The 17,500-nt window shown below is 33.6% G+C and overlaps 2 protein-coding genes across 4 annotated transcripts in view; one reads left to right on the top strand and one right to left on the bottom strand.

The window, feature by feature from the left end:
- Positions 1-17,500, bottom strand: part of Mat1 (CDK-activating kinase assembly factor) — a 538,684-nt gene that overhangs the window by 427,744 nt on the left and 93,440 nt on the right. The gene's annotated exons all lie outside the window — the stretch shown is intronic.
- LOC137616401 (discoidin domain-containing receptor 2-like) overlaps positions 11,794-17,500 on the top strand; it is a 196,550-nt gene continuing 190,843 nt past the window's right edge. Inside the window, exon 1 of one of the 3 annotated variants that reach the window (XM_068346113.1) lies at positions 11,794-12,212. The gene's annotated coding sequence lies outside the window, so the exon portion shown is untranslated. The remainder of the gene's footprint in view (positions 12,213-17,500) is intronic. The other 2 variants (XM_068346115.1, XM_068346114.1) reach the window with 2 other exon arrangements.

Raw genomic sequence — 17,500 nt, 5'->3', positions numbered from 1 at the left:
TATATATATACACTGTATATATATATATATGTATATATATACATATATATATGCATACATACATATATATATATACACTGTATATATATACAGTATATATATATATATATATATATATATATATATACATATATATATGTATGTATGTATGTATGTATATATATGTATATATATAAATAAATATATATATATATATATATATATATATATACTGTATATATATATAAATATATATATGTATATATAAATGTATGTATATATATATATATATATATATATATATATACATATACACATACACTGTATATATATGTATATATATATATATATATATATATATATATATATATATATATATATATATCTGTATATATATACATACACACATATATATGTGCATATATGTGTATATATATACATATACACACACATATATATATATATATATATATATATGTATGTATATATATTGGCTATCTCCTCAGACCATCACATATACCGGTTTTCCCCGCACAGGGTATGAAAAAATTATAAACTTGACTCACCTTTTGCCATTGGTGCAACTTGCAGATAGTGAGGAAGCGGCAAACTGACTAGTCCCATTGACAAATTGAGTTTATTTGATTAAACTCCATTGATTAGCCAATTTCTATAGTAGTAAATTAAACATAGAAGAAATTTTTCATTATCATACTTATTATCAATCATTATTATTTAGGCTTATTATTGTTGATTGTGCTTTTTCATGTTGCGGTATTATTGTTCTCTCATATTCAATTTTCGTTTTCTTATCAGAAGTCCCCCCAAGACGTACTTTACGGACTGAAACATTTGAGATCATGGAAAACTCTTCAAGATGCTGCTAAAATTCTCTTTTTTGAACCCATCACATCATTGCATGTAGAAGACTGTTGTCTGCAACATATTTATCATCACCGGAAATGCAGATCAACATTCAGGTACAAAAAAAACTTTAGCAATACAAAAGAAAAAAACCCTAAGGGTCCAGCATATACTGTAGTGCTCAAGATACATCTGCAACACATTCATTACGGAACGAAAATCATTCAGATAATTCACGTGTTTATTGGAAATATATAAAGGGGACACATCAGAGGGAGCCAATGACTTAAACAGTGGTAATGAGGGCTGATAAAACTATCCGTGACATAGCTATTTGAGAAGTGGGATGAGAGACTAATAGCGATTACTTGAAGAGATCTTGTGGCGACTGAACCACACCACCATGCTCCTTTTATAAATCATATACATCTTGTCTTATGGACGTAGCTGTAAATTATAAATCTAGAGTTGAATATGCTGTGATTGACATCCGTTGCTTCAAGTACCAACGATATGAAACTCATAGCGTCTATTTCCTGATATGTTTTTATCATTCTTATGAGACTGGGGTCATGTAAGGCTACCTTTCAATGGCCAAAGGGGGGGGGAGGGTGTTGAGTAGGTTGTAAGGGGTGAATGGGGAATGTCATCATATCAAGATAAAAATAATCTTAAAACAACAGCTTCATGGAATATTTCATTTTAGCGTATCTATTCCGATACATTATCGGATACCAAATTTGTGTTCGTTATCTGTATAGGTACATAAGCCTTTAATGGAGTTGTTCAGATATAGGGTGACATATCTCTCTCTCTCTCTCTCTCTCTCTCTCTCTCTCTCTCTCTCTCTCTCTCTCTCTCTAACGTACACCCACTGACACACGAGAGCGTGTGGAAATTCCCAAATGTAGGTCAATGTCTATTATGTGACTGCTACAAAAAAAAAAAATAATAAATAAAAACTTAGCTTAAGAGCCCGTGGCCTGGTGCAGGTCGTTCTATAGCCTACCTGCCTGCCTGTTGCAAAATTAAGAAAGTGAGAGAGGGAGAGAGAAAAGTAACTGATGTTATCTATCTATCCATCTATCTATCTACCTAACTATACACACACATACACATATTTTATATATATATATATATATATATATATATATATATATATATATATATATATATATATATATGTGTGTGTGTGTGTGTGTGTGTGTGTGTGTTATTGCCAGCCAAACTACAACCCTAGTTGGGAAAGCAGGATTCTATTAGCCCAAAAGCTCCAACAGAGAATATGAATAAACTATATGAGAAGTAATGAACAATTAATATAAAATATTATAAGAACAGTAACAACATTAAAACATCTTTCATATGTAATCTATAAAAAGATATTTATGTCAGCCTGTTATAACATATTAAACTTTGCTGCAAGTTTGAACTTTTGAAGTTCTACAGATTCCACAACTTGGTCACAGCTGGAATATTCTAGAATACTGTGTAGTACTGAGCGTCATGATGGAGAAGGCATGACTATTAGAATTAATGGTATAACTAATAGTACGAACAGAGAGAGAGAGAGAGAGAGAGAGAGAGAGAGAGAGAGAGAGAGAGAGAGAGAGATTCTTTTTCAATAACGATGCCTTATTTTCAACAGCTTAGTCGCCTAGAGAGAGAGAGAGATTCTTTTTCAATAACGATGCCTTATTTTCAACAGCTTAGCCGCCTAAGCCACCCACCACTTCCCTTTACCCCAACTCTCTCTCTCTCTCTCTCTCTCTCTCTCTCTCTCTCTCTCTCTCTCTCTCTCTCTCTCTCTCTCTCTCTCCTATTTATGCATGATGAACCCCTTCCCTATTCTTTAACATTATCAGATGACACAGTAGATGAGTGATGCCGATAAGTACTTCTTAATAGCCGATAGTGTCCGCCTTATTAAAGGGTCAACTATTGATGGAGTTGACCTTGGCTGACCCTTGCAGATTAGCATCCGGACGACGCTTTTTCATTTGCTTATTTCTTTAATTTCATAAACAGACTCGCTAGAATGCTGTTCTTTCAGCCGTAGATTTTCTGCAGCGACACCAGACATGACAGAATATAAAACACAATAGACGGAATCAGAGAAAATACGACTTGAATAAGCATTTCAAAGGCAACAGAACGAGAGAAAACATATCATTTATAAATAACGGGAGAAATTAAAGAAAACATTGTCCCTTATAGGTTTTAAAACTACCATCTTAACATATTTGGAGACATTAATGAATGAAAAAAAAAACTTGATTTGGTATTCGCGGTAACACAGCTGGGTATCTCATGCTTTGCCCACTTTTATAAACCCCCTCTCGCCACACAGCAAATCATATTACATTCCGAATTTCTTTAGAAGACGACGCTTTAGACTGACAAGACGAAGACTTGATTTCCTTTAAAGCTACGAGAAGGAAAAAACTAAGGATTTCTCCTCTTTACCCAAAAGATAGAGTAATGTGGTCCTTAGACTGGCCAGATGGTACTACATTGGATCCTTCTCTGCTTACGGTTCACTTTCCCTCTGCCTACAAATACACCGAATAGTCTCCCATATTCTTTACAGATTCTCCTACGTCCTCATACACCTGACAACAGAGATTACCTACCAATTCTTCTTAACCTAAGGGGTTAACTACTGCACTGTATTTGTTCAGTAGCTACTTTCATCTTTGTAAGGGTAGAAGAGACTCTTTAGCTATGGTAAGCAGCTATTCTAGGAGAAAGACACTCCAAAATCAAACCACTGTTCTCTAGTATTGGGTAATGCCATAGTCTCTGTACCATGGTCTTCCACTGTCTTGGGTTAGAGTTCTCTTGCTTAAAGGTACACTCGGGCACACAATGCTATCTGATTTCTTTTCCTTTTTTTTTTGTTAAAGTTTTTATAGTTTATGTAGGAAATATATATTTTAATGTTACTGTTATTAAAATATTTTATTTTTCCTTGTTTCCTTTCCACACTGAGCTATTTTTCCTGTTGGGGCCCTTAGGCTTATAGCATCCTGCTTTTCCAACTAGGGTTGTAGCTTATTTAGTAATAATAACAATAATAATAATATAACTTTCAATTTACATAAATACTAAACTATCCGTTCATTCACAATATTGTTTCATATTGTGGTATTTTAGAGTTTCCATAGAGGTTACAGTATTCCGACGATATGAACATTGCTATTATAAAGATTGAAAGGTATACCAATTTTCAATACCTCCCTCTCTCTCTCTCTCTCTCTCTCTCTCTCTCTCTCTCTCTCTCTCTCTCTCTCTCTCTCTCTCTCTCTCTCTCTCTCTCTCTCAAGTAAAAATATGAGTGAATGTAGAGCTTCAACATTTGAGGGAGTACGGTTTCTAAAACTGAGTAAGAGGATTTTTCCCTTTCAAAAACGTTGCCATTTTCTTCGTGCAGATCCAGGTCGACATGAAAGCAATCTGACCGGTCCTGCTACAGCTATTGAACACGCAACAAACACTCTCTGTGAAACCGAACAAAAGGAAAATGTTTCCTCTTCTATATAACGGAAATTCCACGATGTAGCCTATGAAAGCAAACAGACAAACAACAATGTATACAAGAAAAGAAATAACTCATTTGAAATCTGGCGACCAAAGTTATCTCACCAACTCTTCTTAGGTCATGGTGAGGTCATGCATGTGGCCTTGAGGTCAGATGTTGCAGGTCAACATGATTAATGTAATTTGGACCGTATTTGTCAAAGTTGCTTGCAAATTAAGAAATGTGCCTTTAATTCCTTGATTTCATTTAAGGACAAATAATCAGATTAAAAGTAATTTTTGTATGTGTGTGTATATATATATATATATATATATATATATATATATACATACATACACACACACACACATATATATATATATATATATATATATATATATATATATATATATACTGAAATATCATATTATAAATGAGCTTTTACAATCAATATACAGCAAATAAATTTAAAGTATTTTTTTTTTCTCGATTGCATGCTATTAGTTGCACCGTTATCTTATATTTTCTTTAATAATAGTAATTTTCCTGAAGAGCGGATTCTCCTATTCAAAACATGAATCCTATAAAAAGGGCAGCGAAAAAATTTATCTCTTAAAGTAGTGTTTATTGCTCATATATCTAATGATTTATGTCTTTAAAACTTTTGCTCCAAGATAGCAAAGAAGATTTTTTAAAGGTTTTAGGTGTTCAAAATATTATTCGCTAAGTTTCGCTAGCCTCTTGTCTCCTCAATTGATGTTTGTAATCTATGGGTCTTATCGTTCCGTTAAAGTAGTTCTTAGATAGTGATATTCAATAAGTTCAAGACCTATAAAACCACCCAGGTATTGCAAGCTTCCTGCAATCACAGTAACTTTTATCACTCGTTTAACGTCTTGGTCTTTACCATTGTAACGTAATTCTCTTCGAAAGCGAATTTTATTCAGTATCAAATGATGTGTATGGGGATATCTTCACGTGGTGAAAGGTTTTTGTATCGCCTAGATCAGTAAAGCTGCAGCACTAGTCAGGTACACCCATACTGTTGAGAGGAATCAGACTAGACTGAAGTGTCCCTATTACCAATCCGCAGTGGTGATGAAAATGCCAAACCCCAGACATGAATAAAGATATGGCTGAGGTCTTTGCCCTGCAGTGGACCAGAAACGGCTACATTTATTTGAGTTGTGTTTACAATGGAAATGGAAAAATTGAGTGTTGCCATTTCCGAAATTTCACTTCGACTTTTCCTAGGATATGGGTTTTGACATTGTGCTTGAACGCAAAGAGATGATGGCCGTTGATAGCATGGCCCTGTTTGCTGCAAACAACCAAAGAGTGTTACAGCCCATCAAGATTTAATCTTGCCATTCCCAACATTGATTCACAATTCCAGTCATATAAATAGACTTTTTGATTAAAGGGGTAATGCTTTTAACTAGACATCAGTAAATATTTATCTTAAAAACTTTATAAACTAATATTTATTTTGGTTTCCAAGCCTAGCCCGTAACCTTTCTTTTCTTTTTGAGAAGCATACAATGTCCGCTACATGAAATCCATTTTCTCAGTCAGATAATAAACTCAAAGGGAGAGCTTTAAGTAATACTGACATTTTAATGCCTAAGTTCCTTCCAAGAACTATTAACAACGCTAACAATAACATATGGTATTTCAGATTTGAACACACAAAAAGTGGCATCCGTACCTTTATCGTAACTCAATATCAATTTGTTTACATATACATTTGTGTTCAGTCGTTTACACGTATTTTTGCTTTATCACACAGTAAATATATGTTTTCATGTTTTGGCAAACCCATTATGAAAATTTCTGATCTAAGATTCACAATTAAACCTTTGAAGGTTAACATGCCATCAAAACTGCCTTAGGAAATGTAGCCCATACGTCACGATCTTTACCTATGCATATTGGAGGTTGTGCTTTCCCTTTTTCGTAGGCCTTATTCAAACAGCACTTTCTCCAGCGTGTTGTACATATTCACGTCTATAACTTTTCTCTTTTGGGGCGTTGGCTCCACAAGGTGCAAACTTCAGATTCTTTACACCGTACTTCTTCGTGATGTCGTTGCTACGCTCATGCTCTTCTCAATCCTTGGCTGCGATTTATTGTGGCCGAATGACTATTACGCGCATAATTACCTGCTAGGGTTAACAGGCACAGATATCTTTAAAAAAAAAAAAAAACGTAATCATGTTATTCCATCTTTATCGAAATTCGAACCAGGGACCATTTGTTGGTGAAGCAAATCTAAAGTTCTAATAACGTGACGATTCCCAAAGATGTATATAGTGTACACACATTATCAGTCATAAAGCTGCACGTGACAAATATTCAAGTATAAAATCCACACGAGACGGGAAGATGAGAGACCTGGTACCAAGCGCTTCGGTGTATTACGTACGCTCCAGGGGACACAAAAATAAGAGTACGTAATACACGAAAGCGCTTCGTACCTGGTCTTTCACTTTCCTATTTTCTGTGGATTATATATAAGTATATATATATGGGTCCCTAGGGATTGTAAAAGATGCAGAGGATGGAAGAGAAGATGGATCGGCGAACTAAGGAAATTTGTGGGAGTGGACTGGCACAGAAAGACCATAAACAGACGCAAATGGAAGGACATAGTCTGAGGCCTCTGTTCTGCAGTGGACAAGTAACGGTTAATGATATATATACATACATAATCACACACATATATATGGATATATATAATATATATATACACACATATATATATACACACATATATATATATATATATATATATATATATATATATATACATATGCACATATATATATATATATATATATAACTTTACATGTGAAATAAGGGAATAACTACGAGAAGGATTTGAAATTATCTAACATGTTCACTTCTTATGCTTTTTAAGAAAACATCAACACCAGATAATGCAATGCAGAGGAAACTAATAGTCAAAACTAGGATTCAGTTTCCCGTAGATTTATACCATTCTTTGAAATACTTATTTTTTGCAAAGATTTCTGAAGTCCTTCGAGGCAATAGCGTTCAATAGTGTGCTACTTTTACGATTACTGCCACTGAAAATCATAAACATTAACACATGAGTTAAATATCAAATCTCCTTTTACAGTGAGGCAAGTACTCCCCATTGAGCTTCACTAAAGGACAAGAGTCAACACCAAAACAAAGGGATAACACTTCAGAGACACCACTACACACCCAACAGCATTAATGGGAGGGGACTATAAAATTCAGTTGAATGGCTTACCACTTCGCAGGATTAGATGTCCTTTGTATTGTTCCTCTCTTTACCCCATAACGTTTGCTATAACAATGCCTTGCCTCAACCTGATAGTGTTCCAACGCAACTGGTTCCAGCTGCTAAATGCACCATTTCAATTGGTTAGTCCACATTGTGAACGGATTGTGCTTACTTTGTTTCACTTTTCTATTCAGCATTTCACTAATTTTACTTTGACGGACTTAATCTGGATAAATGGGAGTCGTTTAGTATAAAAAAGGTGACACAAAAATTTTGTGTTTAGTGAGAGGTGTTTTAGATAAAGGTATAAACTTGCTACCACATTTCAATTTTACAGTAAGAATTAGTCCATATTCGCTAAAACTAAACAAAGGCTATTCGATTACTGTCATGATTAACTTATTAATATCATTATTACAATTATCATTATATCATTATTAAAGGTAAACAATTTCTCTTAGATAGAGGGGGCTTCGGAAATTAAAACGATATTAACAGCTACTTTTATTCATTAAATTGGTCAAGGATAAATCTCTTGGAAATATAATTACCATAGTAAAAGTAACTTTGTGCACCTCCACACACTCATTTGCAGTACGTCATGTATCCTTACTTATACTGCGTTACAAAAAAAAAAAAAAAAAAAAAAAATGAATACAGGCTACCAATTCAGCACATTCTAAACCTCCCATTTTAGTTTCTAAAATTAACATTACACCCCTCTTTCCTTCTCCCTACATGAACAAACCATCTAAAACTGCACTTTCACATTTGACTTATGCTCATCATTTTAACGGAGTTCCTAACAAATAGATACATTCCCGGCATATTTTCAGGCATTCTTACTCTACATGCACGTGGTGTCTTTATTTTTCTTTTTATAATTGATCACTACATTTTTCTTCCACCTGAAAATCTTTTTAACATAAAGATGATGTATCAAAGGGTTCTATATTTCTGCTTCTACGCTGTTGTTTAAAAATGAGGTTGCTACCATGGGTCACGTCCATCTCGTAACTTGGCTCTTACGATCCTCTACGATAGCTTTACTACCATATAATATACCAAATCTTTCACTAGTGTTAAATCTATGGTTTCCCTGTTCCTATTAAGTATAAAAATTACGAAAAGTCCTTTAAATATAAGTTTTCCAATCCGACTTATCTGCATCTGCCCCTTTTAAACAAACTTGGTTTTTTTCGGTTCAGTCATTCAGAAGGAAAATGCCGGAACAGCTACGACTCTTCTTCTTCTTCTTCTTCTTCTTCTTCTTCTTCTTCTTCTTCTTCTTCTTCTTCTTCTTCTTCCCTCATTATTATTACCTAAGTGAATTCTCTGGAGCTTAGCGACAATTACATCTACTTTCTTTACTTTGCTTTCTGATTGTCAAGTTCTACTACGCTGAATGAGTGCTGTCACTGCCATTAACATTTGTTTGTCTTGTGTACTATTTAAACAAACATATTTGAAGACCCATATGAAATGGACAACTTTAATTTCAAATCTACCCCATCATCCCACTTGGAAAAACTGAAGGACTTCAATTTCTTCTTGAAATACTTTGTATAAAAGTCTCCGTAGATTTTCGTTCAATTGTTGTACTGAACATGTTGAAGCTCTAGGACCCGTAGTCGAAGTTTACCTTAGCTGCAGTAAATTTAGATATTAAGATTGAAAACTATTAACGTTTATTGACATTTCATTACTTTCCGCGAATCATGAACTACCTATATACTTTGGAAAATGTGCCTCAAGCTATTCACTTCTTATGAATTTTAGAGAATAGCCTTCATAAAAGAGCTTTGGTTAATGAAATGGCAAAGAATATCACCGCAATGCACAGAGAACTACTAATTTGCCGACGGTGAACCTCTTCCCAGTAATATGAGATTGATATTCAATTACCTGTCGTTGTGTAAGCAACTTCTACTTTGAACCGACGGTGATTGGCCAAAAACATAAACCACTTCTCTTGGCGCACTAGAAATAATCATAGTCGCTTGCCTCATGGCTTCAGGAACGCTGTTCAGTTTCGGATAACTGATTAGTCCTTTTGTTTTTAATTAACTGTTGAGTATCCCAGTTATGGGGATCTAAGGATTTTCATCTCTCAGAGCCTAATTGATAATGGTATTCACATTATAAAAATTAAAATGAGGTTTCTTGTAAATGGCAGTAAATTTGGATGCATATAAATAATGACTTTATTACATTTAAACATTTGAATATATGCCATTTCTATCATGAACCAATATAATAATCCCCGTTTTTATTTATTTAGTATTTAAAGATTTGAACTTTATGGCGATTCTTTTATTAAAGCCTCATGCTCCAACAAAAGTTCACCTTGTATATAAGCAAATAAAAAATGGAGACTACTTGTATTTGAGGAGCTTAATGATCAAGGAATAAATGAACAACCCATCTATAACATAATTAGCCTGAACAAAAAAAAAAAATAAAAAAAATCAATAAAAGCCAACTGGACAGAATGCACTTCGAGTATGTATTTCCCTTTTCAGCAAGATCCCCCGGAACAATTAATCTTATTTGTTTGTTATGGCAGACGTAATAATTCACGTTACCTACTGTTTATTAGGATCGCGTGTCGTTTGTTTACAGCCACCTTTCCAACTGCGTCCTTTAAACATTTCACAAGAAGATGCCTAGTGTCGGTACAAATATTTATCTAAATAAACGAAGTTTCCGTTCGCCGTTTCGGTACATGTATATTCATGTGTATATCTTGGTATTGCTCGCACCTTTCCTTAAGAGATTCCACTACATACGTAACGTAGGCAACATACGGGGACAGGCACACGATGGTCTGAAGGGCGATAATTTCTTCATTTCCTCGACGGCATAATATGTAAATAAACGGAAGGCCAAATGGCTTTACAAATGAAAGAGTTCCGCCTCCTTTTTCCAAAATATCAAAGGGGCAGCGCGCAGACCCACCCCCGTCACGTGGTGTCAGAAGCTGCCAGATATAAACACCAAGAAGAGGTTTATAGTACGGTGCCTGGTTTCTGTCTTTTACTGCTTGAGCCACTGATATCGGCAGCCCCCACTCGAAATTCTCTCGGTCCCCTTGCTACTCTCCTGCTGCTGCTGCTGCTGATGCTGGAGGCTTTCCCCTTTTCGCTTCACCCCTCAGCTTTATCTCAAGGATACGGCCGAACACGCTTACCCTTACGACGATAATATTCTTTCTGCCTTTCTACCTTTCCTCTCTATTTCTATCTGGTTCAGGTCGCAAAATAAACAGATAAACAAAAGAAATGGTTTCTGGGGAATGAACTTCTAAATAAGGGGTCGATATATAACGCTTCTCTTTTACATTTGCTTTCATCACGGAAAAACAATCTTTAAACAAATAGAAATTCCTTTTCAAAATATCCAAAACGTCATTAATTAGGAAATAGTGTGTGTGTGTTATGCGTGTTTATAAAAGTGTATTAAACGTGTTTATGAAATTTAAGGGGGAAGAAGGTATGATGAAATCAACTGCTAAGAATGACTTGTTGAGATATATAACAATGTTATCTTACGGGATTTTTGTCCAGTACTTCGATCCGTCTTAATTTCTAGAATTGTTAGTAACTGATGTTTGGTTAACTGTCTTGCAAAGTAAAAAAAAAAAACTATATAATTGGAAGTAAGAAGTCCTAATGACACTGTGATTAAGTGCAAAAATTAATCCTCACTCGTCCAAGAGGCTTCATGGCAGTCGATATCTTGATCTACAGGTCAAAGGAGTATAGAAGGGTCAAAAACATGTCAAGGTACTTGAATGAAGATGGGTTTTATCAAAATCAAATTATATTCACTCATAACGGATCGTGATTTTTCTACGCAGTCGTCTTTGTTGCTAAAAGCAAGACCCCTTATTTCCATACTGACCTATGACTTGATATTAAACTAACCCGATTGATTTCACCTTAGTGACCCCGTGGGAAATTGGATACAAGCCGTTGAAACCTTACAAATCAATCATTTCATTTTATTTTTTCTTGAATGAAACCGTGTTGTTCCTTGATTACCTCACACGTAATAATAACAATGACCGCAGCGAGGTCGAGGTTTGGTTCGATCGGACGGGGATGAGGGAGAAGTCAGCTGGTGCGATGGAGACCGACCCGAGAGAAAATTACTCCTCTCAGTATCGGGCCGACAACCAGACGTGTAGGTTGTATCGCTCCTCCCGTCAGTCACCGTTCAGTGTCCGCACCGACTAAGAGTGTACCGTAGAGGAGATGAGTCTATGTGCATGGTTCACGTCATACGAGTGGGATCTTTACTGAATAATTCATGATGACATGTTTGCATTTTAATTTTTTTAAGAGAAAATTACACGGATTTTGATTTTTAGTGTTATGAACATAAATGGGCGTGTGCTTTCTTTTTTTTCGAGCACTTCTTGAAAGAACATTACCGTCACAGGAACTTGAACGGTCAGGACAATAAAGACAAGTGTTAACAATCGGTAAAATAAGAGGGAATGCGACTAGACTGATATATTCCTATAAAAAAAGTGTCATAAAAACTATGGTCAGAACCTTCAAAGAGCACAAGGTAAGTTAATACTGCATTCGTGTAATTATGCTAATGACATAAGGTAATAAGATATTTCACCGACCATCCTAATTGAGGTGTCAACTCGGTCGCGTTTAATTAAATTCCAAGTCGATCTTTCATTTTCTCTTCTGTCGTCGTTATCATAATGGGAAAATTAATGAGCGCCGGTCTGAAGGATAAAATTACAACAATATATTTATGAATATACATGGGTAGTGAGAGTAGTTATGGACAATAACAATTATCCTTAAAAGCTTTTGATAATTATAACGGTTAGAAATAATTATGCTATACTCCATATGTATTTGGTTTTGCTAGAGTTCCACCCTTCATAATGTTCGAAAAGCTGAAACCATTCTAATAAAAATAGTTTCTATTAACACCAGAACATATAGCTATTGATTCAGCTACTGACACAACTACTACTTCATGCTACTACCTCCTCACCAGAAATAAATACTACTTCTGTTACTATCATCCTCGCCAAAAACAATAAAATTAATTCGTAGACAAATTGAGAATATATGCACATCGTTATAATGAATAGCAACTAAGGACTAACTCTATCTGTGGAAATGATTATCCTAATGTCAGAGATGAACACTATCATTGCTATCCAGCTTGAAGAATATATTCCGTAGATTTCAACAGAGAGTTTTCCAGTTTCCATTGAGAAATGTGGTGTGTTTAACGTTCCGGATGACATGCGAGCTTCATCAGATTGTACACAAGAATCATTTGGAGTTTTTAAGCATTCTATTAAATTTTTACGCAATTTTGTAATTAATAAAAACGACATTCAGTAATAGAGCTGAACTTAAACCTAATGTTCCTATACGCAGTTAGGCATTTCCTATCATCAGCATCCCATTGCCAGTCGAGATGATATGATTCGCTTTAGCGATGGCTGAAGTCGCAACCAAACTGTCAAATTATTATTTTTTTCTTTTTATTTCTGTTGTTATTAAGATTATCATTAACAGCTCTGTAGCTTTTATCATAGTTTTGTAACCCTTCTTCGGTGGCAAAATAGTTGTGGAAAAAAAAAAGAGGTTACACAAGATTTTTTTCAAAAGGTAATAGCAAAATGCAAATCGCTCCTGAAGCAAGCTAACACCATCTAGAAGAAACTCCATTTTCTTATCTATTGAACAGAGGGACATTGTCAGCTTAAGATAACTGTGATAATAACTGGAATAATTTACATTATATACGGCACTTTGAGATTTTGGAGCATTAGACCACAAACATTAAATTTTCATCATAATGCCCAGACTAAAATTAGTCATGAACATTTTTAAAGTTAAAACAAAATCATGTATTTTTTTTCTTGGCACGAAAAGCATCAAGTCTCAGCTACAATTATCGTGTGGGGTGAGTAGATTTATCCTGCTTTATTGAAAAATTTGGAAGACAGTAAATTGTGCGTTAATAAATTATGCGTAAAATTACATTGTATGATACCAGACATTAATACTAATACAAGATTAATCCATGATTCTTTTTAAGAAATATATTTTTGTACCCGACAGTTGTAGATTTTACATGTTGAAGGGATAAGAGATAGATGTTCTTCTAGAAATCTAGACTATCAACTTCAAAAAGATATTATTGTTATAAACATGGTACTTTATTTCAAAATATGAAAAAGGAGTGTCTTTGAATGTAAGATTACATATGAATTTTCCAGATAATATTACAGTTACAAGTTTGAACCAATTAAGGGAACTATATATGACTACAGACCTGTGATATGCTCACACATACTGGTCCCATATTAGTCCGGAATTTTTCCGTGAATAAAAAAAAAATCAACTCGGTTTACCTTCAAAAGTTTCTACATTCTAAAGCCAGAATAGGATTATGACTTTTTCAGCATCTTTAAATCACAAGTCCTGAAATATCCGCAAAATAAATCGGATAAAACAGTTATTAGCTTGCATGATTTCGAGTAGTCTGTGACCAATAACAGGTTTATACATTTCTTCAGCAACCTTCAATTAGTGTTGAGTATCTTTCTTCTTTATTTTAAGAATATCCAGTTATGTTCATGAATTCTACTCTAATCTTAAATTTGATCTCCCTAATGACTAAGTCCTGTTTCTACCATTGGATTTTACCTCGTAGTTTTCCTTTCATTTGGCCACTATCGAAACCTAAAAGAAAATCTTTATAAATTTAACCAAATTTTTCTTGAATGATTCGACCAAGTTCTCAAAGCGAGTGGCTAGTATTAAAAAATGCCATTAAAGAAAAATTACTATTATCTTCGAGAAACTTGAATTGAAATTCATAGTTATGAGCAAAGTATTTTCTTAGAAAACTATAATCAAGCCAAGTTCACAACTTTATTTTACGAAAAAATAAAAAACTTGAATGTACCCAACAAAATATACCTTCAAAACTGCAAGTCTTATAGCCGCCACAATTGTACAACAAATTAAACAGAGATTCCATTCGATTGTTTGTGTTTATCAAACAAGCTTGTTAGGACAAGGGTCTGGTGCGAGTACCGTACAATTCTTGTAATGTTTCTGTCGGTTGGTCTTTGTTGCTTGTTAATGAAGTCTCCAAAAATTTTAGAGAAAAACACATCTACTTTTGCAACGTTTTTTGGAAATATGATGGAAATGATTATTGACATTCAGCATGTTTCATTTGAGATACTGATGGTACTGGAGATGTATAATACTCCTCCTTATCTTACTGTTAATATAGGGTAGTGGTTAGAATATCAATGTACACTTTTACACTGTTAATATTTCTAACCATCCTTTATACTGTATACGCAGTATATCAATCGTAGTAAAACTATTTTGCCATGAATTATACCACATATTTGTGACTATCTTTACGATATTCTTGATTCAATAGCTAAATAAAAGATTTAGGAGTCATTATATATATATATATATATATATATATATATATATATATATATATATATATATATATATATATATTCAACATATACATATATATATATGTATATATATAAAATGTATATATTCAACATATATATATATATATATATATATATATATATATATACTGTATATATAACGTATACGTATATATATATATATATATATATATACGTATATATATATATATATACTCTGTATATATAACGTATATATTCAACATATACATATATATGTATATATATATAAATAAATAAAATGTATATATTCAACATATACATATCTACGTGTATATATAAAATGTATATATTCGACATTGCATATAAACAAATATATATATATATATATATATATATATATATATATATATATATATATATATATATATCTTATGTTAGACGTCAGAAGTGACGTCTAAATATTTATGTAGATATACACACACAGATTCACCTCTTCCCGCACTCTCTTCTTTTCCTAATTACATCACGGAAGTTTCGGCAATTTGTGGGAAATTGTTATTTCCGAGTGTACCTTTCAGGACACCCCCTCTCCACCTACCCGAGGGATAGAGAGAGACCGAGTAGTAATACGTCTGGCAATGTTGGCGGGTGGGACCGGAAATTGATATATATATATATATATATATATATATATATATATATATATGTATATATATGTGTGTGCGCGTGTTTGTGAATATATAGTCAGACATTTGCTCTTTTGATAAAGGGTATATATATATATATATATATATATATATATATATATATATATATATATATATATATATATATATATATATAGCCTATATACACGTGTGTTTGCGTAAACATATTTCAGACACTTGCTATTTTAGAATGGGATATATATATATATATATATATATATATATATACATATGTATATATATATATGTATATATATATATATATATATATATATATATATATATATATATATATATATACATATATACACGTGTGTTTGTGTGAACATACAATCAGACACTTGCTATTTTTAATGGGATATATATATATATATATATATATATGTGTGTGTGTGTGTGTTTTCTGAGGACAAGAGCGTTTGTCCATTTTTGCTACCGGGAATCTGCTTAGTGTGATTTTCCGAGGCTCAACCTTCCCACGTTCAAATGCACTGTCAGTAGAAGTAGCTTAAAGGATGAAACACAATATTTTAATCTTTAGTTTTGTAAGCTGGTCTGGGTCTTAGTCTTGGATCTACTTCTAATGTCTGCGAAATGACTAAACTTATTTCAACTTCAGTTTCAATCTAAATACCAGAAGTGACGAAAATTTTTCAAGTCAATGCTTATATAGAAATTTCAAAATGTGATATTTAATAAATAAAAAAAAAATCTCCGTGTTACCCACATGGTGGTTCAATATGCATAAATAACAATTACTTAATTTTCTAGTGGAATGATGTCACAAATATCTGATGCCCTTGGATGCCCAGATCATAAATCTAAGCTCTCATTCTGTTCTCTCATTGGCAGCCATTCTGCTTCTCTAATCTCTTCCCGGTATTTTCAACCCACTTCACCTGCAGTTCTTTCAGCATAAACTACTGTATATTCTTACTCACCACTTATCTGTCATCCGTCTCTTTTTCGAATAATAAATCGTCATTACCAACTCTGTCTCTCCTTGTCTCTATACCGTCACTTTAATCAAAGCTTGTAATCTGTCTCTCTCTCTCATCGTTCTAAAACCGTTTATTATTATTATCATAAGAGTTTACTCTTATCAAAGGCAACCAACCCCCCTCCCCCTCCTTCTTCCCCTCTACACCAAAACAAGGAGAAAGGAGAGGACGAGGGTGTAGTGAGACAGAGAAGACAGATTACTCTCCACTTGTAAACACTACCTCACACTGTTTTTCTGCTTATGAATTATATCTGGGTGGAGTCGAACTAGCGCACAAGCCAATGGGGACTCGAACACGGGGACTGGATCTTCCTGGTTTATTGAGAGAATATAAATAGGATGTATGAGAGAGAGAGAGAGAGAGAGAGAGAGAGAGAGAGAATTTATACAAATGATCTAATTCACCCACTCTGCAAAGCAATACATCATATATATATATATATATATATATATATATATATATATATATATATATATATATATATATACATAGTATATAATCGAGAACACATTCTAATACACAGGTATCAGGTTCTGCAGATCTACAAGCAGACCAGCATTTGATGTAAGAGATGGAAAAAAAAATATTTACCATTGAAATATCTCTTTATAGCGATTAGAGTGCTATGTAAAAACGAATCCACATCAAGATCGTTTTATCAAAAACTTATTTTCCGGCAACTCTGGCCGT

Source organism: Palaemon carinicauda, chromosome 22 (assembly GCF_036898095.1).
Source record: "Palaemon carinicauda isolate YSFRI2023 chromosome 22, ASM3689809v2, whole genome shotgun sequence".
Taxonomy (NCBI): domain Eukaryota; kingdom Metazoa; phylum Arthropoda; class Malacostraca; order Decapoda; family Palaemonidae; genus Palaemon; species Palaemon carinicauda.
The sequence above is the reverse complement of the archived record's forward strand: the minus strand, read 5'-3'. Positions and strand labels throughout refer to the sequence as shown.